The following is a 24,696-nucleotide window of genomic DNA, read 5'->3' as shown; positions in this document are numbered from 1 at the left end:
CAATTAATCATACTATTCTAATTACAACATATTAGAAACTCTAGGCAAAAAATAATAATATGCTGTGTTTAATATTCAAATCATGCCATAACAGAAAGTATATCACTTCTGAAATTTTCTGGAATTTTCTGGTATTTTCTGGAATTTTAAATAACTAATAAACACACATAAAATTAGAAATAAATATCTCAGAATCCGGTAAAATGCAATAACCATACCAATAAATAGTAAACTACAACAGTAGTCTACAATAAAAAATTCAGCCCCAGAAACTTAATCATGCAACACCAGATGCATTCTAAAGCAGAAAAAATGAATTATTATTTCAGGAAAAATATTTTTTATTTTCATAAAATTTTGAAAATTTTACAGAATATAGAAAATTTAATTCTGAGTCTAATGGTCCCAACCACGCTTAAAACAAAGCTATAATGAATTACTTATGACCATTTAACGCGATTCAGAATTTAAAACAAAACAAACAGCGCCTTAGTACCAGCAGCCAAGCCAGCCAAGTCGCGGAGGAAAAACGGCGCGGCTCAACAAGCGGCTCAGCGCGTGGCTCAGCGCCGGCGCGCCCGTGCGCAGCGTGGACAGCACAGGAGTGAAAACGTGGACAGCGCGCGTGGACAGCGCGCGCGTGGAAGCGCGTGAGAGCTTGTGGCGGCGTATCTCAACGTGTGAGAGCGCGTGGAGGCGTGTGCCCGCCGTTGACGGCATCACCTGGCGCGTGAGGCACACGCGCCGCCTTCCGAGGTGTTTTCTGGTCCAATTTCGGTACTCCCGAACTCTATTTTTCACAATAAAAACATTTATGGTCTCAAAAATAACGTTTAATGACCATAAAAATAAGGTGTTTTACACTCTCAATCTAATGAGATTGGACATCTTCCTCCTTTATTAATATTCATGCATATATCATGTATATATATTTATATAAAAATATACACATATTTTAATACATAAAAATAAGCACGAAAATACTCATATTGGCTCTGATACCAATGTAAATCATAAAGTATTATAACGCAGCGGGAAAAATATTTAGATCATACCTTTAGGTGATAGAACCTCGTGGGTAAATCACGTGCTTCCAGAATCCGAACAACGAACCCAGCAGTAGAGTGATACTACAAAATGAGTATCACTCACACAAGTCACAGTGCAAAATGGCTTGATTGTTGTTTAATGAGAGAGCGTCAGAAAGAGAGTCTGGGAAAAAAAGTTATGGGTAAAAACCACATAACGTATCTGATATACGTATCTGATATATCAATATATTATCTAAAATATATAATTAGATATATATCCACCAATATCTATCTGTCCATCTATACATATCTATTAATATGATAGATATAGATATCTTGAATGGTTATCCAAATAAGTTTTAAATTCAAATTCAAACTTATATGGATAAGGTTCAAAAGGTTCAAGTTCAAAGGGTCATGCCACATGAGCGCCCAATTTCTAACCTATCTTATTACATTTCCAAATATGGATATGTTTCATTTGAGAGATTTTAATGTGAGATACGACTTATGGTTTTATAAGAATATTTATGGGATTATGGTCTATAAGTCATGAATATATGATTTATTAATAAATACCCAAATAATTTTATATGTACATAAATAATTTAGTTAAATTATTAATTTCATATATACATAAATTATTTTTATTAAATAACTACAAATATGTTTATTTAAAATTATTTTTCTGTCGTCACCCTTAGCCCATGTGCCTCGTCACCCAATAACCATCATTAACACAACTCCACTGCTGTCGACCCGCTAGTTTTACGATCCCTCCACCCTTGCGATGCACAACTTTCGTTGCTCCACCTCTGCGATGTACTCTCCGAGATTTTTCCCACTTTACAATGTACAACCCCTACCTCTTGCGACCCTGCTTTATATACAGAGAGAAAAATAAAAATTTAGATAAAATAGGAAGGTATTAGTGGTTGAAGGGTAAAAGATGGCAGGTTGCCAACGGTGACAGCAACGACGACGACAAATGTTGACTAGGGTTAAAGTCAAATGTTCAAAATTGATGTAGCTAAAGAATAATATTCAAAAATTATTAATATGAATTGAGAAAAAATAAAAAATAAATAAATAAATAAATTTGTATTTTGTGTGAACATAGTAGTAGTTAGTGTGTACTAAGATATTCTAAGCTGTATATAAATCAAAGTTGCCCACATAATGTGCTAAATCAAATTTATCTCATAACTTTATTGTTCTTCCATTTTGTCATATCGGTGGAAAAAAAAAAACCCAGGCTTTGAACAATTGGGTTAGGATTCAAGAGGAACAAGAAAATTTGTTTTCTGTTTTCAAGTAAGTATTTAGTTTTTTCTATCATTTTATTGATTGACATCCTTTACCTCATGTGTTGAGTTCGTGAATAAACATCTGTGTATTTTTTATTTTTTATTTTTAAATTGATCTGGTTATTTTATTTATCAAATTTTTTTTTTTTTTGATCTTGTTATTTTCCATTTTTTTATTCATTCGAATTGTAAACATCCGTGTATTTTTTTTTTTAAAAAAAAAAAATTATCTAGTTATTTTCCAATGGGTTTTTTTATTTTATTCATTCCGGTTGTAAAATTTAATTTCATATAAAAAAATGGTTTTCATGGATATTTTTTAAAATTGATTGGTAGGTTTTTTGGAACTTTGAGTTGTTATAAACCCATTCTTCATCCCATCGGTTTCATAGGGGTTGGGACTGAAAAGGAGTGAGAGCCATGCCTCCTCAGTCTTCAAGTAATTTTTCCAAGATCCAGATTTCACTATTTTGGATTTGCTATTGTTTTATTTTCTAAATAGGGCAAATTGCGATCCCTCTACTTTGATCCTCACAATTTCAATTGACTTGATTTTTATCATTATTTTATGACTTTATCTCAAATTTGTCCAATTAATTACAATTTTTAGCATGTGTTATATTTTTAATGGCAAAATTATAAATTTGCTCAACTGAGTAAGTTAACATCAACCAATTCATTGTTAATTTTTTGTAAAATTGAACCAAATTGATAAATAAAAAATAATTTTAAAAAATTCTAAAATTAAGTGTAAAAAATGAGTCGATTAAAAGTGCAAGGATAAAAATGATGACAAAATGTAGAGACCATCGGTGTAATTTGCCCTTCTAAATGTTTTCTAATGCTTGGAAACAAGAGTAAATGCTTTTATATCTTCCCTTTTCTTTTTTTTTTTTGGGTAATAAAATAGGTTTACTTGGAACTTTGGAAATTTTGATGGCATGAGTGGAGTCGGAAAAAAATAAATAAATAAAGGTATGATTTACTTGTCAATATTCTTTGTGAATTTTACTTATTCAATTAGATTTAATTTTTTATTTTTCGTATTTTATATTTACGTTGTATTTGGCTAATCTCGATAGAAATTTGGATAGGCAAAGGAAAATAAAAACGGCAAAAAAATTTAACTCATATTGTATTTCCAAAAATTTCCAAAACATTTAGGACTTGAAAATAAAAATGATATAAATATGATAAGTAATTTAACTCATATGCATGAAAATAAAAACTGTTCTTTATTTTTTTAGATTGGGAATACTTCACATTTTATCATATAAAAATGATAAGTAATTTTCCCCATTATAAATATTGGGAAAGAAGTATGAACCCAAAAAAACATAATATCTATTTTAGAAAGTTATCTGAAGTCACAAATTTAAAACATGATGGGATAAGCTAGTCATAGGTTGTCCCCTTATCTCCGAATCAAATGTGACCCTACTCTATCACTAGGCTACTCAAAAATTGTTATCTCACGACAATTGATGTCATAACACCATGGACTAGTATAACATTGACTAAATTTTAAGGACATTTAGGTTTTGCAATATATTAATCGTGGCCTTAAGTTGTTTCTTTTAAAGGTACTAAAGCACTAATTTGAATCACATTCTATCCTTAAATGCTTTCTCTGACTGTGATAGGGCACCATGTGAATTAGACCAATTCTAGTCTGTCTTGGATATGGTACGAACTTGCTCATTATACATTGGGTCAGATTCAAATGTAGGATGTAGTTCTTTTTTTGCTTTTCTTTTTCTCACCTTAATTGATTCAAATTTGTTCAAGTATTGTGTTATTGAATTGTTCTATATGGAACTCATGGATTTAAGTCAGTCTATATATATACACACACATACATTGTATTGTTTTATGAGTTTTGAACAGTCTAATTTGTGCAATGGAATCCATGTATTTCATACATAGAGGTTAGGGTTAGTAAAGATTAGCACGTGAACGAATGCGTTTACGGATCTGGTCGAGATCTGGTTGGAATTTGGTTTGAATCTCTCTCTCTCTCTCTCTCTCTCTCTTTGGGTTTGGTTTGAGATGGAGGTGGCCGATTATATTTTGAGTGATGATGATGATGATGATGGTGGTTGGGGATTATGGTTGTGGAGTTGGTTCGGTGGTGTTAGAGGGAAGTAGAGGTAAGGGATTGGGACTGGAGTTATTGACGTACATCAAGGGTACGGCAAAAATATATTTGTGCTTTAGAGATGCTAAACCAGTCTTGGAAGGCTGTACGGATTTAGATATGACAGGAGATTTTGATGGTAGAAGATCTACATCAGGATTTCTGTTCACTTTGCAGGGGGAGCTGCGTCTTGGCAGTCCAAGCAGCAAAAGTGTGTTGGCACCATGCCCCTAGTTCAGAAGGTCCTTCCCAAGTGCTTTCGATAATTATCCTAGTTGAGACTAAGATTCATCATTCCAACCATCAGTGCTGGCATCACTGCTTCATCAAGCTCGAACTCATCAAGCTCTAGTAAACTTTCCATCTCTTCAAAGATTTTGTTCCTTTTGCTCAGATCGAAATTAGAAGATTTAGGAATGAACACAATAGGTTTGGGCTCATTGGCAGGTACAATGTGTTGACTAGGGTAATGGCTAGTTGTTGGCAAGCTATGGGTGGGTTTTATGTTATGGAATGGCAATCTATTGCTGCCAGGGAGAGGGTTATTGACAGCTTTGGGATTTTCAAGTGGGGTGATGACTTTGTTATCAATCAAATCTTGAATTTCATGGCAAAGGCGAAAGCAACAGTCAGTATGGTGACCGTACTGTTGATGGAATGCGTAATATTGGATAGGGTCGTGTGTAGGTGGGAGAGGATTAGGGAGAGGTCGAGGATTAAGCGGTTTGAGATACCCTTTCTCCATCAGCACGTTCAATGCACAGGTTAGCCTCATATGGTGTTGGACGAAGGTTCATTTTGGAAAATGGAGTGGCGGGTGTTGGTCGGGTATTCATAGGCTTGGGACTGGAATTAGGATGGGTGTTTTGGGTAAAGCATCCATTTCCATTGTTTGCGCACTGATTCAAAATGCTCTCATCCTGAACGACAAAACTGTAATCCACAATTTTTGCAACAACTGCAAGCACTTGCTGTTTGTTCAACCCTTTGACCTTCAAAGTCTTAATAGCCCACCAGAGTTGCGCATAAGGATCAATACTTGTCCCGGCTTTGTTCTTGCCACTTGCTTCTGCTCGGCCAAGGGATTGGGGGGCTATATCGAAGCGAGGCCCATTTATTGTCAATCTGTCATCACCCAGACTTGAGATAGTTTTAGGTTGGCCCTTTTCAACTGCAGCTCGCCGCAAGATTGGGGAGCTTTTTGACGGGATCGAAACCCCAAATGTTAAATCTATCACCGTTCCTTGAAGGTTTTCAATCATTCCTAACATCTCAGCAGTAGTGGGTTCACCCATTTGGCTCCCTTGGCGTACCTGAACTGGATTAGGTGCATCCATCATGCACAAATCAGTACTTTTTGGAATGAACACCTCAGGCTTGGGTAAATGGACTGGGGTGATGTATATGCTAGGGTTGAAGGTAGATGGGAGTTTATGAATAAGGTTAAGGTGGGCAGGAGATATTCGGTCATGAATGGAAAGTGAGTTGGTGGTAACATTGGGGTCTTGAGGTGGAGCTATTATCTGGTTGTCAATGAGATTCTGAACCTCATGACGAAGGCAGTAGCAACTATCGGTGCCATGACCGTGTTGCTGATAATACACGCAGTATTTGGTGGGGTTATGTCTGGAAGAAAGTGGATTAGGAAGAAGTTGGGGATCAAGGGCTTTGAGATACCCTTTTTCGATCAGGACTTTTAGTGCATTGGTTAGTCTCATATAGAGGGGGGTGAAAGTTCTGCCTTGAGCTCGGGTTGGGCTGGCTGTTTGTGTGTTGGCATTGGCAAATGGGTCGGCCGTTTTGGGAGTGGCAACGGTGTTGATTTCAGTGGGTTTGGGAATAGCATTTGTACTCCCGAAAAACACCCTTCTTGTTGGTTCACTTGTTTTGGGAATAATCCCTCTGTTAAATGCACTCTCAATCTGATCCCCTAATTCATGCAAAGTTTTGAAAGGGAATAGTGGAGCCACTATTAAATTTTGTAGCATATTAGGCTCAAGGTTTTGCACCACTATCCGCACTTGGTCCCTCTCAGAAGGTCGATCTGTCATTTGTATAGCCTTTGCTCTCCACCTTGCAACAAATTCCACAAAAAGTTCTCCAGGATTCTGGTGGGTTGCTTCAAACTCTTGAATGGTCATTTCAAGTTGGGTGTTGTAAGAGTACTGATTGACAAACGCCTTAGCCAACCTTTCCCAATTTTGCTTCACTTTAACCTCCAACTTGGCATACCAAGTGGCTGCTATGCCTGACAGGGTTCTTCCATACAAAAAGAGTTTATGAGGCTTAGTCAAATCCATTGGTTTCAGTACGTCCAAGAAAAGCCCGATATGTACCATAGGTGATAGTTTTACATTTAATAAGTCTAATATTTGCTATTATGTTTATTTTCGCATGTCGTCATTCTAGGTGATAGTTTGGGACAATTCAATAGTTTCACATTTAACGGTTTATTGGGTTCTTTGTGCGGAGTCCCTTGTTGCACTTGTGGTGATTTTTGGGGCACGTACAGATTCATGCAATGCTGAATCTTGTGTTCTACTTCGAATTTCCTAGCTTGTGCAAGGTCTTCTCTTCTCATTTCTAAGGCTTGGGACTATGAAAACTTATTGTAAAACATCCAAAACTTGTAGAAAAACATGAAAACATTATTTATTTCAAGTGACAAGATCAAAACATAGTTTTTCATTAAGAATTCTCATCACTCTAATCTCTTTTAACTTCACCATAACTTAATCCTTCCCCAACTTTTACTAGTCGTGATGATCAAAACAAAGCATATAATGAAGAACTTACTTCAATTCAAAGGTTCAGGTGCTAAGGTTCAAGATCTTCAAGCTCAAATTCTTGTTCTTCCTTTTCTTTCTCTTTTCTTCTTCATGTCACCTCTCTTCTTGCTTTCAAACTTCCAGCAATTTCTCTCTCCTCTAAGTTGAATTTTTGAATATATAATTGAAGAGAGACACTTGTCTCTCAAGGGTACAACCTAACCTAATCTTCTGAGTGGGAGGTGTAAGGAACCTAGGTGTGGTGTGTGTATTCTTCTCCTGTGTGGATGGTTCACCTTCTTGCATGCTTCACCAAATTTCTAATACGCCCTCCTTAGCTTAGCTAATCAAGCTTAGTGTTAATTAATCAAGGTTAGATCTTAATCACTCCAATTAGTTTAATTAATCTTGATTAGGACTAATTAATCCTACTTAGTTATCACTAATCTTAATTAACACTTCTCACTTAACATCAAATTGTCAAGAACATTAGTCTAAGTTCTTTAAGCTCCTTGATTAGTGAATAGGACAACTCAAAACATAATCTAAACTTGAAGTTATTTACATTAGTTGAGGATCTTTAAGCTCCTTGATTAGTGATTAGGACAACTCAAAACATACTAAATCTAAACTACGGGATTTTTTTTCAAAACATGCATGTTTAACTGATTTTAAAATTTTAGATTTTGTACAAGATGGATCTGATCCATATGTGCAAGAAAGCAGCTCTACTAATAGCTCAACAAATTTTCTTGGTATGATTACTACCAATTAGATTTTTTTCTATTCATTAGGTAGTGATATGTTTCTGATGCCTCACCACTCTTGATCACAGGACCAGTTTCAGTTGGAATTATTCCTTTACAAGGAGGTAAAAGTTACTTTACCTTTTTATTTTTATGAAAACATGCGTGCTTAATTGATGTCAACCTTTCAGATTTTGAAAACGAGGAAACTAGTCCATGTGTGCAAGAATACAAAATTGACATTACCCACATAATGCGAAAGGAAGACAACCGCACAACAGTTATGATCCACAACATTCCCAAAAGGTATGTAAAATTTAACTAAATATATATACTAATTTTTGTGCACATATGTTGCATGTGACATGTTTTATGAAAGCTTCTTGTGATTATATATGTATTAATGAAAAAGAGTACATCAGACGCCTATTAACATAGTGTACTTAACTAAAGAGCATGATGAAAATAAGCAGTCCCTACAATATAAGACTAATTAGCAATTTACCAATAAACCAACCAACATCGTCCATGCTTCCTTTTGTTTGTCTTTTGGAGAATGTTGTAGCACTTGTTCTTAGTAGGTTATTCCTTGAAACCATGTCTTTATTTTTGCTTGCTTGGCCTTCTTTACTGGAGTCCTTAGATGCTATACATTTAATTGCTACTTTTTTTTATTTGTTCTTACTACTCTTTTGATTGTTGCTATCTTGGAGAAACAATGCAGCATAAGGCATGGCATACATTTAGAGGAGATTGTCAATATCCAATATGACCCCAAGACAAAAGTCTACCTGGAACTTGAGTGATTAGGTAACTTAAAATGATCCCAAAATATAGAACAATGTCCCACAACCTCTAAACTATGTTAAAAAGACACCGTTTATGCTCTACTTCCATACATTGTCCTTTTGTGACAAATTTCTCTCTCTCTAAAGTGCATACTTATTGTTGATAATTGGTTTGAACATAGAAATACATAACCTCACAATTGCACACTTCTACTAAACAAACAATAAAAGAAGAAAATAATTTTATTATCTCTCTATTGGTAATTTGTAATAGAGAAGAGACCATTTGACGTCTAATGAAAAAAGATAGGCAACTTAAAATCTACTATGCTTATGAAAAAGAAAATGAATATAGCATCTAGATGAGAAGAAATGCTCCAAATGCAAACCTCAAAGCACAGTTAGAGTGCAACCCAAATATCTAATGACCTTGATATTCTTATTCTTGTTTACTTAAATTTATTTTTTTACAAGAAAATCCGGGTCATATACATATGACGATGATCATCACTGGATAATTGAAAATATAGCACGAAAATAGCCTATGCAATGGTAAGCATTGTTACACTTCAGTTTGTAATGGTCACATTTGTTGCACTCGGGCAGGGAGGTGAAATGTGCTTAAAATATATCACATTGATTGATTGACTGATAGTGAGAGAGAGAAAAAAGGAAACAACATATTTAAACTGCTTAAAGATGTAGTTTTGTAACCCATATCATCAGTGTTGTTGGTCATATTTGTGCTTGCTGATATTGATTGAAATTGTAGCTAGGCCTCGAATAGCAATTTACAATAACGTAGCATGAGCATAAATTTTCACGCTCGAGCGAGACTTTCTACCCACCAATAGGGAACGTGATCTGGGTTTAGACCATCACGAGACAGGTTAGTTTTACCCTACTGATGACAGTGTCGCAATAATAATTCAACCTAGTATGAGAGAAATCGTTGATTCACACAATTGGTCATCGTGCTTGGTTGTAAAGCCAGTGGCACAAAGCTACCATGCACTTGATTATGACTGAACGCCTCTAAGTCAAAATCCGAGCTAGAAGCAACGCATGCGCTCGCCACCCGCTTGCCGACCCGCAGTAGGGGGCGTCTGGCCCCCAACGGCACGTGTCGTTGGTGAAGTCCGCACGACGGATGAGTCGTGCGTGCCGCCTTGAAGTACAATTCCTATCTAGAGTGGTGGGTAGAACCCTTTGCAGACGACTTAAATACGCGACGGGATATTATAAGTGGCAGAGTGGCTTTGCTGCTACGATCCACTAAGATTCAGCACTGCATCACTCTAATTCGTTCCTCTCCGCCCCTTTTGTGACCAATTGCCCCTAAGGCTGAAACAAATAATATAGCCCAAGTGTGCGCCTTGATACACAAAAACGATTTACGTGCTTGTCGAAACAAAATTCCTAAGGCCTAAGCGGAATGCTAACACTTTACAATGTGTTATGCATCGACAGCACATGTTGAACGAAGTCTTTCATCTGCACGACGGCTTGGGCTATAGTATTTGGCAAGGCCATGGCCTGGGTATTAAGCGCGCGGCCTGCACAATGGCCAAGGCTGCGGTAATTGTCAGCGCCACAGCCCGTGCTACCATACACGCGGCACACGACAAGGCTGCATCCTTGTTTGCATGCGCGCAACAAGGCTATAGCACTTGGCAAGGTCGCAGCCTCACTTACAAGGGTGTGGCCTGGGTGAAAACACTTGCCAAGGCTGCGTCTGTAGACACCCCATTTTTGACCGACCTTGAGACTCGGACGTCACCAGTTGAGCGCTTGGTGATACTGCATATTGTGCTCGTCCAGAAGTTTCAGAGTCTCGGCTGCGAGCCTTGCCTCCGGACTTCCGGACTCTTTTGTGCTTTGCCTCGGTTTGCGAACCAGGCTCAGTTTTCTCTGTTTCTTTTCCTGAGGGGAGGGAGAGGTCCCGTAGACCATCTCTCAGTGGCCGTGGGCTACATTTTGTGGCTGTAGGCCATTTTGCCCATTTCGGAGCCCGGTTCCTCGGTTTTCGGAGTTGTCAGGCCGTGTGCCTTGGTTCGGGACCGCTTAACCATCTCCTATTGCTCCGGTTTTTGGCATGCATCTTATTTCCCTCCTTTTGAGGGATACTGAGGTTTGAGAGACCCACTTCGTGGTCGAATGCCACTTTCGGTGCTTAACAGGCCGTTTTCGGGGCCCCGAACTGCGCGTTCTGGCCCCCGAACATTCGTTTTGCATCGGTTTTCGTTCATTTTTGGTAGGTACCTCTGTTTCATCACCAGGAAGGCCGTAGAAGGGTGGGAGGCCAGCAATTGTTCCAGCAACCAGTTATATTCCTCCGGCGCCCTCCGACGCCCGCTTTTTCTCACTTCCAAGCCAATGTTGAACACCCTTGGGCCATTTTCTTGAACTTTTAAACACATATTTGTGATGTACACACATGGGAGGACACCAAAAGTTGGTGGCCGGCCAGTAATTCCACCTGACCCTTTTGAACCCTTCCTAAAAATGGCCTATTCTCTCTCCTGTTTTACAGTTGACAATTTTGAACCACAGGGTTGTGTTGAGGGCACCTGGGAGGATAGTAATTTGTGGTGGCCGGTCATTAAATCTTCTTGACCCTTTTGACCCTTGGCCGGCCGGCCATGGGGGGTGGCCGGCCGGCCACCTGCAACTCCAAAACCTGGCCGGCCATGATCCTTGCAGTGTGTATATTCCAGCTGTATATCTGTTTTCCCTCCAAAAAACCTGTATCCGGGGGACAACTTTTGGGGGGAAACTTGGCTTGTTTTCCCCCCACTTTTTCCCTCCTTTTCTCCCCCTCTTTGGTCTATATACTTGGCTGGCCAGCTCTGTCCCAGGGGTTAGAAAAATTTCCCTCAAGCCCTTTGCATTGAATCTCTCTCCCTCTCCATCTCCAAGCTTCCATCCTTCCAACCCTACACCATTTTACACTACACCACCAACCCCCACCCTTCCATCCTTCATTCCAGCAGCTGGAGGCTGTTCTTCAAAGCCTAAGGAGCCACAAACTCAAGCCAAGAAGCTATCAAAGTTTGGTCTTCAAGGGTGAGTAACATTCCCTCTCTTTTGAGCTTTTTCTTGTATCATTTCTTAGCCATACATGCTTGCTGTTTTGAGCTCCGGCCCTAACTGAAAGTGGCATTTTTTTGAGCTCTTTTTCACTTTTTCTTAAGGGTCTTTCACTGTTTAAGGCCCCCTTGATGCACTTGCTTCATTATTCTTCTTAAATGCCATTATCTTGCATAGTATTTTTGACCTATGTGTGATCTGTTTTGGAGCATGATATAAACTGTAGGTGATGTTATTTTGAGCCCTTCTTCAACATTGAAGAAGGGCTCATTACTGTTTGGGACCTCCATGTGCCACTTGTCATTATACCCCTCTTTGGTCCCCATTTTTGCATGATTTGGAAGCCCATTGTGCTTCTGTTTTTGGGTTCTTTTCAGAACTGAAAACAGTCTTATTTTGACCCATTCTTCATGTTTCATTAAGGGTCTTTCATGGTTTGAGGCATATTTTATACACTTCTTGTTATATCTCTCTTTTGGGGCCTCATTTTGCATAGCATTTTGGACATATTTTCATACTGTTTTGGGTCCGGCCATCAACTGTAAAATGCATTATTTTTGGCCCCTCTTCAACATTGTTGAAGGGCCCCCTTGTGTTTAAGGCCAGAAACTACTACTTGCTTCTTTGGCCATCTTTTGGCCCATTTCTTGCATGAGAGTTTAGTCATACCTGTGCTGATTTTTGTGGTTTTCCATAAACTGTAAAAGATCATATTTTGGGCCCCTCTTCAACTTTGTTGAAGAGCCCTAATCTGTTTGGGGTCAGCAGCTATGAGTTGTTTCTTTACCTCACATTTAGGGTCATTTTTGCATGCTAGTTTTGCCATATTTGTGCTTGTTGTTTGGCCATGCTTTGAACTGTAAAAATGCTTATTTTGGGGCTGCCTTTCTTCTGTCTTTTCATTCCATGTACCAATTATGCATGCATTGCATAGCTATAGGCCATTTCATGCGCCAAAATTCATGTTTCGGGAGAAATTCCATGCATCGGGTATCATTTCGCCTTGTTTCGGGGCTGTTTTTCCCCTCATTTTGCTACTGATTTTTGCATGTTTGCATATCATATTCCATGTCTTTGCCATGTCTCATTAGAGTGGCATTTCGATGCCTGAGGGTCGGTCCTCGGTTTGCGTGCACGCGTACACGCATTTCGAGTTGTTTTGTTTTCATCTGATGGCCTCCTATGCGAGTGTGGCTGAGGCTCTCTCATGTTGGTGTAAGCCCATTATTGCATTGCGTATGCCATTCCGCCCATAGCATTGTGTATGCCCGGTTGTGTATTACCTCATGCAGCGTGTATGCCATTCCATAACATTGCGTATGTTAGGATTGTATCTTAGTCGCATTTCATGCATGTCATGCATATTGCATCGTGTTCGGGATAGGAGTTAGCCTGGGCACGGGAAACGAGGTACGTTTCGTACTTCGAGTGAGGGAACGTGTCTCAATTCCCTCAGTCACCGACACTCCGGATTATCCATGATGGAGTTAGGTTCTTGTTGTGTTTATATGTGCATTCATTCTACATTGAATTGCACAATTTGACCCCTCGGCCATCATGCATCGATATGCGTGATTGGTGGCACGAGGATCGAGGCATGCATATATCTGTGAAAATACATTGCCATGCCCCTTTCCTGCTCTCTGTTACAGCAAAATGAAGAATCAACAACTTTTCGGAGCTTGGCACGCATTTCAAGAATAGGCGCAAATAGAGGCTAATTGGGGCATCGTCATGGATTTTCGCGCAAAGGCAACCCGGGCATGCATCATTCATCATCCGAAATGGAATCAAGGCAGTCCCTGGCTTGCATGCCAATTTATTTATTTTCTTAGTTAATTTGTTAATTAATTAGGAATTTGTACATTATTTGGACTGTAATATTTGGACTGTAATATTTGGACTGTATTATTCTTTCATTTGGGACTGTATTATTTATTCGGACCTTCTGCGCGAGGGCAATGTTGTAATAAGTGTGCGTGAGTGTGATGTATGTCTTCCAACCCCACGTCTTTCTTCCCTTTTATTTACCTGCTTATGATGGTTAGATTAGGACATATTTCAATTAGCATACAGTATGATAGCATGTTTGCATTCATTCATCTGTTTTGCATGCACCGGGCTTGGCGCATCATACTAACTGCGTTTGTATTTCAATTCGAAGTTGAATACATGTTAGCTGTAGCATTCCATATGCCATGTTTAGAATAGCCGAGCCTGCTATAGTTTGCATTTTTGCATGTGTTGCATTAGGCATTTCTGTATACTTAGGATTCATGCATGATTTCTAATGAGTTTTTGTTTTGGCTTGGAGTACTCGGTGAGTTTTATGCTTTAGCATCCTTGCATGCGTGTGAGTGACTGCCATGAATAGCATGCTTACCATAAGGCTAATTGCTTATGTGATATAACTGCCTGAATGTCTGTGGGTGAAGGTTGGGTTACTTGGATTGGGACAATTCATCAATGTTTGTTTTAAGCCCACTAGATAGTGGTAAAACCACCTTTTCTTAAGCCCACCTGCGGGTGGCAAAATCTGCATTTTAAGCCTACTTGCGAGTAGCAAACCACCTTTCAAAAACAAACATGAAATGTTTTGTTCCAATTCAGGCGACCCAGTCTATACTTGTATGCTGCGCGCATCACATAGTAATCTAGGCTAATAACCGGAATAAGAACACACAATGTTTTCAAAAATTGATATCATGGTTAGTAGAGGCCGATCTTTGATCGGGCGAGCGGGGGTGCTCACGAAGTGACCTTCCCCAATCGTACCCAAGTTCCCGAGCCGAGGCAACTTTGGTGATGACGGACACGTGGCCTTAGGCAAACGAGTCAGGGTTTCCTAAATTTCCCCCAAAATAAAATATTTAGGTGGCGACTCTATATCTAGCAAAGCAGTCCATGTTTGGCACTTCTTTCAAAAATCTGTTTTCTCAAAACGATTTGCCGGATTTGGACTCTTTGGTTCAGACTTAGAACCGTGACAATTTTAGAGTCCTGAGCTGTAGTGACCCCAAATGAACAGAACGGGAGCTCACCCTCCCGGGGCGTTCGGGGACGTCTACAGTTTCTGGCGACTCTGCTGAGGATTTAGAGAACTGGACTCGAACTCATGATATCTGTTTTTTATTACACTTATGTGTTTCTTTGCATTGCATTTGCATTGGTGCGCCTAGGACACCGTGTTTGCCATCTGCTATTCCTGAACGGTTTGCCGGAGGCTTGTCTTGTCAAGGCATGACCATAAGGCTGACCGGTTGTGGGCTCTGCCAGTATGGGAGCACAAACCCCGGTTTTACCGGGGCACCCTTTTTGACCATTCGACCTAGTGCATATTCGGATCCATAGTGACCATTCCAAACTAGGACAGGTTGCTTACCCGTTTATAGGTTGTTTGAAACCGCTGCGTGTGTATTGAAACCCTAGCTCCTGACAAAATAGGACAGGGAAACCCTACCCCAACATAGGGGTGTTTTGGCTCTCACTTACTTGTTATGTGCTTTTTGGGGTGCGTCTCCATACGAATGCATGTATCAATTTACAGGGTTTGGGCATCAGGCCTGCGGGCGTTAGTTCAGTATTGTGGGTATCAGGCCTGCGGGCATCAGTCAGTATTTGAGAATCAGTTATCTGCGGGTATCAGATTCAGATTTGGGGACAGTGATTCAGGGATAATAATCAGTGATTGAGGACAGTGTGTATTCAGCTTGTTAACCGTGTGTTGTTATGCCGGCTGTGTGTCATGCATTTATTTCAAGCTGTTATGCTGTCCGTTTATCTGTTTATTTATTTCTTTTTCGCTTTATTTATCTTTTGTTAGGGCAGTTCCAGCACAATTGCTTCCAACCCAGCAGACATTCCCCAAGCACTTTGGACACGAGGTCGTCAACTCAATCGATCCGAGGATCTAATTGACGGACAGCCAGTTTTTTTCCCCGGAATGGGATTGGGAAAGAGCGGCCGAAAAGGCGTCTCAGCATTAGCCGAAGTGCCACACAACCCTCACACCTTTGGATTGGGTTATCTGCCCACCAAAGAGGACTGGGTGAGGAAGGGTAAAGAGATGGCCAGAAGAGCCAGAGCAAAGAAGGCTGGGAAGCCTTTTGAGTTAATGCATAGGTCCATCTGGGGTACCCTAAACGGATGCTTCGTCCGAGAGGGGAAGACTTTCCATTTTGCGACTTCCCAGAACCATGGCTGAACGCGGAGAGGAAGCGCGTACCTGGTTTCGAAATCTTCTTCGACTTGCAATTACCTGGGGATGACGTTGCCGAAACGCAGACAGACCCACCAACTGAGGTTGAGCAGTGTAAAGCAGTGGATTCTGAGAGCACTGAACTTGAGATGGGGGTAGCACTGGCGTGTCTACTTTCAGATCCTTCGATCGACCAAAAGTGCTTGGGAGATAACTCCTCGGTTTCCATGATTGGCGATGAAACAGCTGCGGGCATTCCAGCGATTATCTTGGATGCATCTATTGCACCCTCTCTCACTTGGCAGTACGAGGAGGGATTTTTGTCCAGCAACACCGGGTCAGGTAGTGAGCTGGAATCTGATTCCACCGAGTCCTGTGAGTCGGAATCAGGTTCCAGCTCGACTGAGTCTAAGTCTGGTAATCCTGGGGATGATAACCCGGATGCCACAGTTATGTCCAGGTCGTCTTTTTCTTTCTCATTTGAGTCTGTTGTAACTGAGAATTCGGACGATTTTGGTTGAGCTTAATGAGAATCAAGTGACTGTGGTTTCTGAGTACTTTTCTGTGCCCTTAATTTATTGCATAAATTCAGACTTTCAAAATTTTGATGAAAACGACGAGGACGAAATTCCTCCGGTTTTGTAACGTTTAATTGAGCAGGAGCAAGAAAGATTTGTCAAACCCTTAACGGATGAAATCATTACCGTGAACATTGGTACTGAGAAGGACCCGCGGCTGGTCCAGATCGGGTCCACGCTGTCTTCGGAGGAACGCGAGCGCTTAGTCGCTTTATTAAAAGATTTCAAAGATGTTTTCGCGTGGTCCTACGAAGACATGCCTGGGATCGATCCTGAGATTGTACAGCACCGGATCCCCCTTGACCCCGAAGCCCGACCTATTAAGCAGAAACTCCAAAAGATCCGCCCCGACTGGGCTCTCAAGATCAAAGAAGAGGTCACCAAGCAAATCGATGCAAGCTTCCTGCTGGTATCCGAATACCCGACTTGGTTGGCCAATATCGTTCCAGTGCCGAAGAAGGACGGCAGGATCCGGGTATGCGTGGATTTCAGGGATTTGAACAGAGCTAGTCCGAAGGACGACTTTCCCTTACAGCATATTAATGAGTTGGTGGACTTCACAGCAGGGCATGCTTTGCTCTCATTCATGGATGGCTTCTCAGGGTACAATCAGATAGTAATGGCGCCAGAAGACAGAGAAAAGACTGCATTCACCACCCCGTGGGGGACTTACTGCTACAGAGTAATGTCATTTGGGTTGAAGAATGCCGGAGCTACTTATCAACGGGCCGCGACCACGATATTACACGACATGATCCACAAAGAGGTTGAGGTGTATGTGGACGACATGATTGTCAAGTCCAAAGAAAGAGAGGGCCACTACACTGCCTTGCAAAAGTTCTTCCAAAGGATCAGGGAATTCCGGTTGCGGCTAAATCCTCAGAAATGTACTTTCGGTGTTACAGCGGGAAAAATGCTTGGGTTTCTGATTACACAAAGGGGCATCGAGGTCGACCCTTCAAAAATCAAGGCCATCTTAGAAATGCCACTACCAAGGACTGAAAAGGAGGTGCGAGGCTTTCTGGGTAAAGTGCAATTCATAAGACGGTTTATCTCAAAATTAACCTTGACTTGTGAACCACTTTTTGGTCTCCTGAAGAAAGGCAAGAAATTCCAATGGGACGGCCGATGCCAAGCTGCGTTTGAATAGATCAAAGAATACCTACAGAACCCGCCCGTGTTGTCGCCATCAGAGCCGGGGAAACTGTTGATTTTGTACCTTTCGGTGACTGAGACTACAATGGGCTGCATGCTTGCACAAGAATCGGAGGACAAGGTGGAGAGGGCCATCTACTATCTGAGTAAGAAGATGCTAGACTACGAGACCCGCTACACTCCGCTCGAGAAGGCTTGCTTAGCTTTGATATGGGCTACCAGGAAGCTGCGGCACTACTTGTTAGCTCACTCCGTAATGTTGGTTTCACGATTGGACCCCATCAAGTACCTTTTCGAGAAACCGGCACTTACGGGTAGGCTAGCTCGTTGGTTGCTGTTGCTCTCCGAATTCGATCTGAAATATGTAACACGCAAGTCAGTCAAAGGAAGAGCAGTGGTAGAGTTCTTGGCCGATCACCCAGTCGAAGGAGATGAAGTGGTTGAGTATTTATTCCCGGATGAAGCCATCTTACACATCGATGACGAATATTGGACGATGTACTTTGACGGAGCATCAAATCAGTACGGGTATGGGATAGGAGTGTTGTTGATAGCACCCGACAATTCCCGTATTCCTTTAGCCTTCAAACTCCGATTCAAAGTCTCGAACAATGAAGCAGAATATGAGGCGTGCATTGCCGGCCTAGAAGCGGCCCTGGAACTAGGGGCAAGACGTTTGGACGTCATCGGGGATTCGAACCTTGTTGTTTCTCAAGCAAACGGAGACTGGAAAGTCAAGGAAGAAAAGATGATGACGTACCACCAGACCTTAGACTTGTTAATTCCTCGGTTTGAAAAGTTAAACTTTGCTCATCTTCCAAGAGAGAACAACAGGTTCACAGATTCTCTATCAACTCTATCTTCCATGATAGACATCCCATTTGGAATCCGGATGCGTCCAGTCGTCATTGACCAGAAATTTGCGCCAGCCTACGAGTCGATCGCCGCTATAGATGAAGTTCAGGACGAGAACCCCTGGTATTATGACATTTGGAATTTCTTGGAAAAAGAAGCGTACCCGCCAGGGGTAAATGCCAAGGATAAAAGAGCAATCAGAAGAATGGCCGTTCAGTTCATCATCTGTGGGGGTAAGCTGTATAAGAGAGGTCATCTAGGAATGCACAAGCTGTGTGTTGAAGCCGAGGAATCGAAGCGCCTGATGGAGGCCATCCATGGAGGAGAATGCGGTGCGCATATGAACGGAGTAATGCTAGCACGAAAGATCCTCAGACAGGGTTATTACTGGTCCACCATGGAGGAGGATTATATTAGTTTTGTTCGGCGATGCCACAAGTGTCAGATTCATGCAAACCGCATGAACATCCCGCCGTCGAAGCTGTACAACATGACTTCCCCATGGCCTTTTTCAGTTTGGGGAATCGATGTGATCGGGGCTGTCACTCCGAAGGGGTCAAATGGGCATGAGTTCATCCTGGTTGCGATAGATTATTTCACGAAGTGGGCCGAGGCCCAATCGTATGCGGTGTTGAAGGCGTCACACGTTGCAAATTTTATCAGAAACAACATCATCTGTCGTTATGGGGTCCCGAACGAGATAATTTCAGATAATGGTTCCCACTTCAAGAAGGAAGTGATAGACTTGTTGGAGAAATACAACGTGGCTTCCCATAAGTCATCTACATACTGGCCGCAAACCAACGGAGCGGTCGAGGCCGCCAACAAGAATATCAAACACATACTGCAGAAGATGGTGGAAACCTACCGGGATTGGCCAGATAAGCTGCCGTTTGCTCTGTGGGGCTACAGGACTTCAATCAGAACTTCTACTGGAGCGACTCCGTATTCATTGGTCTATGGGATGGAGGCCGTTCTACCTATCGAGATTGAGGTTCCGTCATTACGAGTATTAGCCGAGTGTCAAATAGCCGAGGCAGATTGGCAGCAGAGCAGATTTGAGGAACTCATGCTTTTTGACGAAATGAGACTGAAAGCACTGTACCATATTCAAGGCTATCAGCGCAGAATTGCCCGGGCTTTCAACAAGAAGGTTAAGTCCAGGAACCTAAAAGAAGGAGATTTGGTGCTCAAGGACAACCAAGCTCCCATCTACGACCCAAGGGGCAAGTTCAAACCCAATTGGACTGATCCTTACATCATCAAAGCTATCTGGTCAGGTGGAGCTGTGGTTCTGATGGATCTAGATGGCCTAGAGTTTTCCCAACCGATCAACATGGACAAGTTGAAGAAATATTACCCCTGAGAGGCTCGCTAGGCCGAAAACCCGAAAGGGCGACCTAGGCAAAAGTTAGAGCACAAAAAATTGGAAAAGATAAAAATTGAGCTCGCAAAGGGCGGCCTTGGCAAAAGTTAGAGCGTAAACGGAGAGTAAAAATACCCGAGCGAACCTAAGCCTGAACTACGTAAGGCTTGATTCCCATCTTTGGGATACGTAGGCAACTTCACCCTGAAGTTCAGCCATAAACTCTTCCCGATCAACTTTGTCCATTTTGACCATCTCGGTCATCTTTATCCATCAGCATTTATCGCGATCTCCGGTACAGTGCTATTCAAACTAGGGGCAACTTTCCGTTGCCGCGACGGTGCAGAGCTATTCAGACTAGGGGCAACTTTTCGTTGCCATACAGTGCTGCGGTACTCTTCAAACTAGGGGCAACTTTCTAGTTGCAGGAATCTGGGGTTGTGCATCTCAGTAACAGATCTTCGGCGTGTCCAGTTCTGATCCACATCGAAAATGGTTTTGAAAAGTTTTAATAACAGTTGACTTTGTTCAAATTAATCTCTTTACAACTAAGACCATTTTTGGACCAAAGCGGAAAATTTTCAGTACCACAACCTTCAATTTCATTGATTTCAAAACAGAGTTCTCCAGCTCTTGCATACAATCGAAGTTGCTTTTTATTACATTCATAAAGAAAACTTGAAAGTACTAATAAAGCAATAAATCTGGGGCATAGTCGAGTCGAGTATCCCTGCGCCCTCTCCCAGAGCTGGTCGAAGCCTCTGACGCCAAGCTAGGCCCAACCTGTGCCTCCTCGTTGAGCCAATCCAAGCACTCGTCAGACAAAGTGCAACTGAAAGTAGGAGTAGGAGCAGGAGCTAGGAGCTCTCTAGTCCTCCATGCTGTGGCATACCGGGCAAGCTGTGCACCTCGGACCGGGAAAGCAGCTGGGTACTCAATCCCTTCTGGTGGGCAGATCTGATCATGACCGAACTGGCGCAGGAATCAGAACGGAAAGTAGAATACACAGTGGGTTAGACCAATCAACTGGATTCCGATCAGCCGGGACATGCTATAGCTCATTGCTGGGAGATTGAGCCAAGGACAACGCCAAGCAATGCGATCTGCGGACAAATTGCACATCCAGTCAAACCACCATCTTTCGTCAAGAGCATCGACTAGGCGCTGTCGAAAGAAATAGCCTCGAGCCGAGTAGGCCGGGCAAGAGTCCACGACCTGTAATTTGTCCATTAACCATACTTGGGGAGGGATGAAAAATGAGAGAATAAAGAATAGAGAGACGTACGGTGAGAGAAAAGTAAGACAAGGGTTTTGTGAGAAAAACCGAGCCTGAGGGCCGAGTGATGTGAGCAAATACATATGTAAGATGGGGTGGGAAACATTACCTGCAGTAGCAGTGGACTCCCAGCAAACCTAGTCGTCTCCCGGCGATAGACAGAATCCAAGCCCATCAGCGTCTCGGCCAAGGTCATGGCGATACAGCTCTTTCCTTCTCTCAAGCCTTGAGCAACTTCAATCAAACGAATGCTAGCTCCGCCGAAGCCCGGGGAAAGCAGAAAGTGAGACAGCAAGCACAAGCAAAGGGCGTGTTGCTGGAAACTTTGCCAATAATGGTTCTTGCGGTCACCGGCGTCAGAAAAGCGATGGATCAAACCAAGGATATCCAGTTCCCCATTACAGATCAGAGATCGAGCATCATGCGCGGTGAGTCCACACATCCGCCCTAAAGCTTGGGCGTGACCAAAGCGGAACTGGGGCAAGATCTCTTCATGACTTTCAGATTCCATCAAAACCTGAAAATCTTCAAAAGTTGAACATACCTCTTGACCGCCGAAGCTAAAGACATGCGTCACCAGGTTCCAAAACCTCGCCGCGGCATGAAGGAAAGGGAGATGTAGCGGAGTGCGGCTCAGCGTGAATAGTGCATTCAAGCCGAAACCCCGGAAGTTCAGCTTTTTCGAGCCGTCTAGAGAAGAGATCCAAGATGTGAGATTTTCTGTAAGAAACGCCTCCATTTCTTATGCAAAGCAGTGATGAAATGAATGTTCCCGAAGTTGAGGCTTTTAAAGAGGAAAAAATACTATTCAGGAGGACACGTGTCAAAAATTGGACGGCTGCAGGGATAAGTGGCCGGCCGGCCACCTTTTCTGGCAGGCCGGCCACTCCTTGTTACAAAAATGGCCGGTGGCCCCCCTCTCAGCAAAAAAATTGGCCGGCCGGCTCCCAAAAGTGGCCGGCCATGCTCCAATGTATGCCTTTGGCCCTGTTTTACCCTCTGAGGGAAAGTTTCAAGCATTTCCATGCAACGGATGTGCCGAAGGCCTCTATTTCCCTCTGTCTTGGATGCGTTCCGTTGCCCAGATCGTCCGACGTACACTTCACTTTGTTAAGTCTTGTTTTTCGAGTTGTTGTTTTGCTTATCGAGTTGTTGTTTTGTTTATCGAGTTGTCGTTTTGCTTATCGAGTTGTTTGTCGAGCTGTTGTATTTCGTGTTTTTGAGTTGTTACTCTTTGTTTAAGCTTTTTGTTTAAGTCTTGTTTATCGAATTGTCAACATTATTGCATTTTGATTATCGAGTTGTAAATTTGCTAGGGTTCTGTTATATCTTAGTAAGTTGAGTTACTTAGTTTGTTGCGTCGGTTCACTACCTGACTTGGTGATTACACAATGCACATTCCCATTCAATTTCATTTTTGTGCGAAATAAAATGATGCGATACGATGCTAAAAGTTTAAAATACAAACACCTTTTCAAAAGCTGTTTCATTCCATCATGTTTTACAACAAACAAAGGTATAAGTTTTACAGAAAATAAAACTGCCTAACAATATGCAAAGTGCTACAAACTACTAGTAAAAAGGAAAATAAAGCAGGAAACAGCAGCATCAATGCCCTCGGGAGCGGGAATGAGGGGCCCTCCTCATCCTCTTCTGCAGAACCACCTCTGTACCACCATCATCATCCGGGTCGGAGCTGTCGTCCTCAGGATCCCCCTCAGCCTCGCCTCCGCTCCCGGAACCAAGACCGGAGTCCCCCTCCTCAGCAGATGTCTCTGACTAACGGTCTGTAACCTCCTCCTCCTCCTCATCGGGCTCCGCCTCTATAACATGTGCCCTGCGTCTGCGAGAGGACCCTCCTCGAGCTCCTCAGAAAGACCTGGACGACCCAGCTCCCTGAAAAGGCCTGGATGGCCCAGCTCCGTGAAAAGGCCCAAATGGCCCAGCTCCCCGAGAAGGCCCAGGTGGCCCGGCGCACAACGGAGCGTACACAGGAGGCATCTGAAAGTGAAGAGTTCAATATATCAGTCCAAATATATACATCAGATGCAAACGCAAGCAAAAACTACATGAAGTGGGTGCATGTAAACACAGTGTACAAGTGGGGTGTGTGTCAGATGTACTCTACACAAAATAGCCTATCAATGCAGTAGAAATCAGCATTGCATCAGAAGTATGATAAATGCCAGAAAACTGAAGGGTACCTGAAAGCCCATGACAGACAACTGTGCCTCCCTCCGCAAGACCATGCCCTCGAGTGAGGCCACCAATCCGATCACCTCCTCCATGTACTCTCTGGGTGGCTGCAAATACAAGCTCAAATCATCAACGAATGAAGGAGTGTCTAAACATTTGAATGATACATGAAAAGCAGTAGAACATACCGGCGGTGAGTCGGGGTCAATGACATATCGATGACCGGGCATCGGAGGCTCAATCGGGATCGGAATCGGAGAGGTAGTCCCAAACTGCCACCCCATCAGCTCAGTCGGCATATCCGGCCACCCAGGATGAGAAAGAGTCGGAGGAATTGGGGGAACCAGTCTACCCCCACCTCTAGATGTACCAGCCCTGCTGGTGGAAGGGGCGTCTGCAGCCCGAGCCCGAGCCTGGCTAGAGGATGGCATACCAGCAGACCTCGTCATCGGAGTGCGAACTCCCGTCAATGGAGGCATCAGGTATGTATGACGGTAAGTGGCGTAATCCCCCTCCTCGAGATACAGCAAAGCATCAGTACCCAGCATAGCACTGACTACATCCTGGGAAGAGAGCCTATCAGCAGTCCGCATACTGACTGGAGGTGCTGCGGGAGGGTCCTGAGAAAGGTACCCCCACACCTGACGTAAAAAGCGTTCCCCCAGAAACCATGCTCTACCAACCAGTCCTTCGAGCAGGAGCCTATACTGGGAGGTACCCGATCCTCCAGCATACTGAAATCGAAGACCATCACCCAAGGGTGCCCAGGGCTGCCATGTGATCTACGAATAACAAGTGCATAAACCAATCAGAAATCGGGAATATGCGTGGCAAATCAAAGATGAAAATGGAAGGGACCGAGAGTTTTGAAGTACCTCCGATGGGCGCACAGAGTCAAAATACTGCCGTAGATAAAGGAGAGTCTCTCGGGGTCTCGGCCGGTGCTGGCCCTCGAACACCAGTGAGTACGGGGTCATGAGGGGCCCTGCCACCTCCAACTCTGGGGCTAACGTCGGGAAATATACGTAGACCCATAACTGAGAAAAGCAGTGCAGAATGTAAATACAAAGTGCTGAGGGCAAAATACAGACTGCAAAGTGCGTTGTGTGTGCAATGTACAAGTAATGAGGAGCAGGAATGTAAATCAAGAGGACAGAAAGTACCTCCCAAGCTCTCCAATAACCGCCAAGTAAGTCTCCCTGCCC

This window comes from Camellia sinensis, chromosome 5 (assembly GCF_055761805.1).
Source record: "Camellia sinensis isolate YWXY chromosome 5, ASM5576180v1, whole genome shotgun sequence".
Lineage (NCBI taxonomy): Eukaryota > Viridiplantae > Streptophyta > Magnoliopsida > Ericales > Theaceae > Camellia > Camellia sinensis.
Note: the sequence above shows the minus strand (reverse complement) of the source record.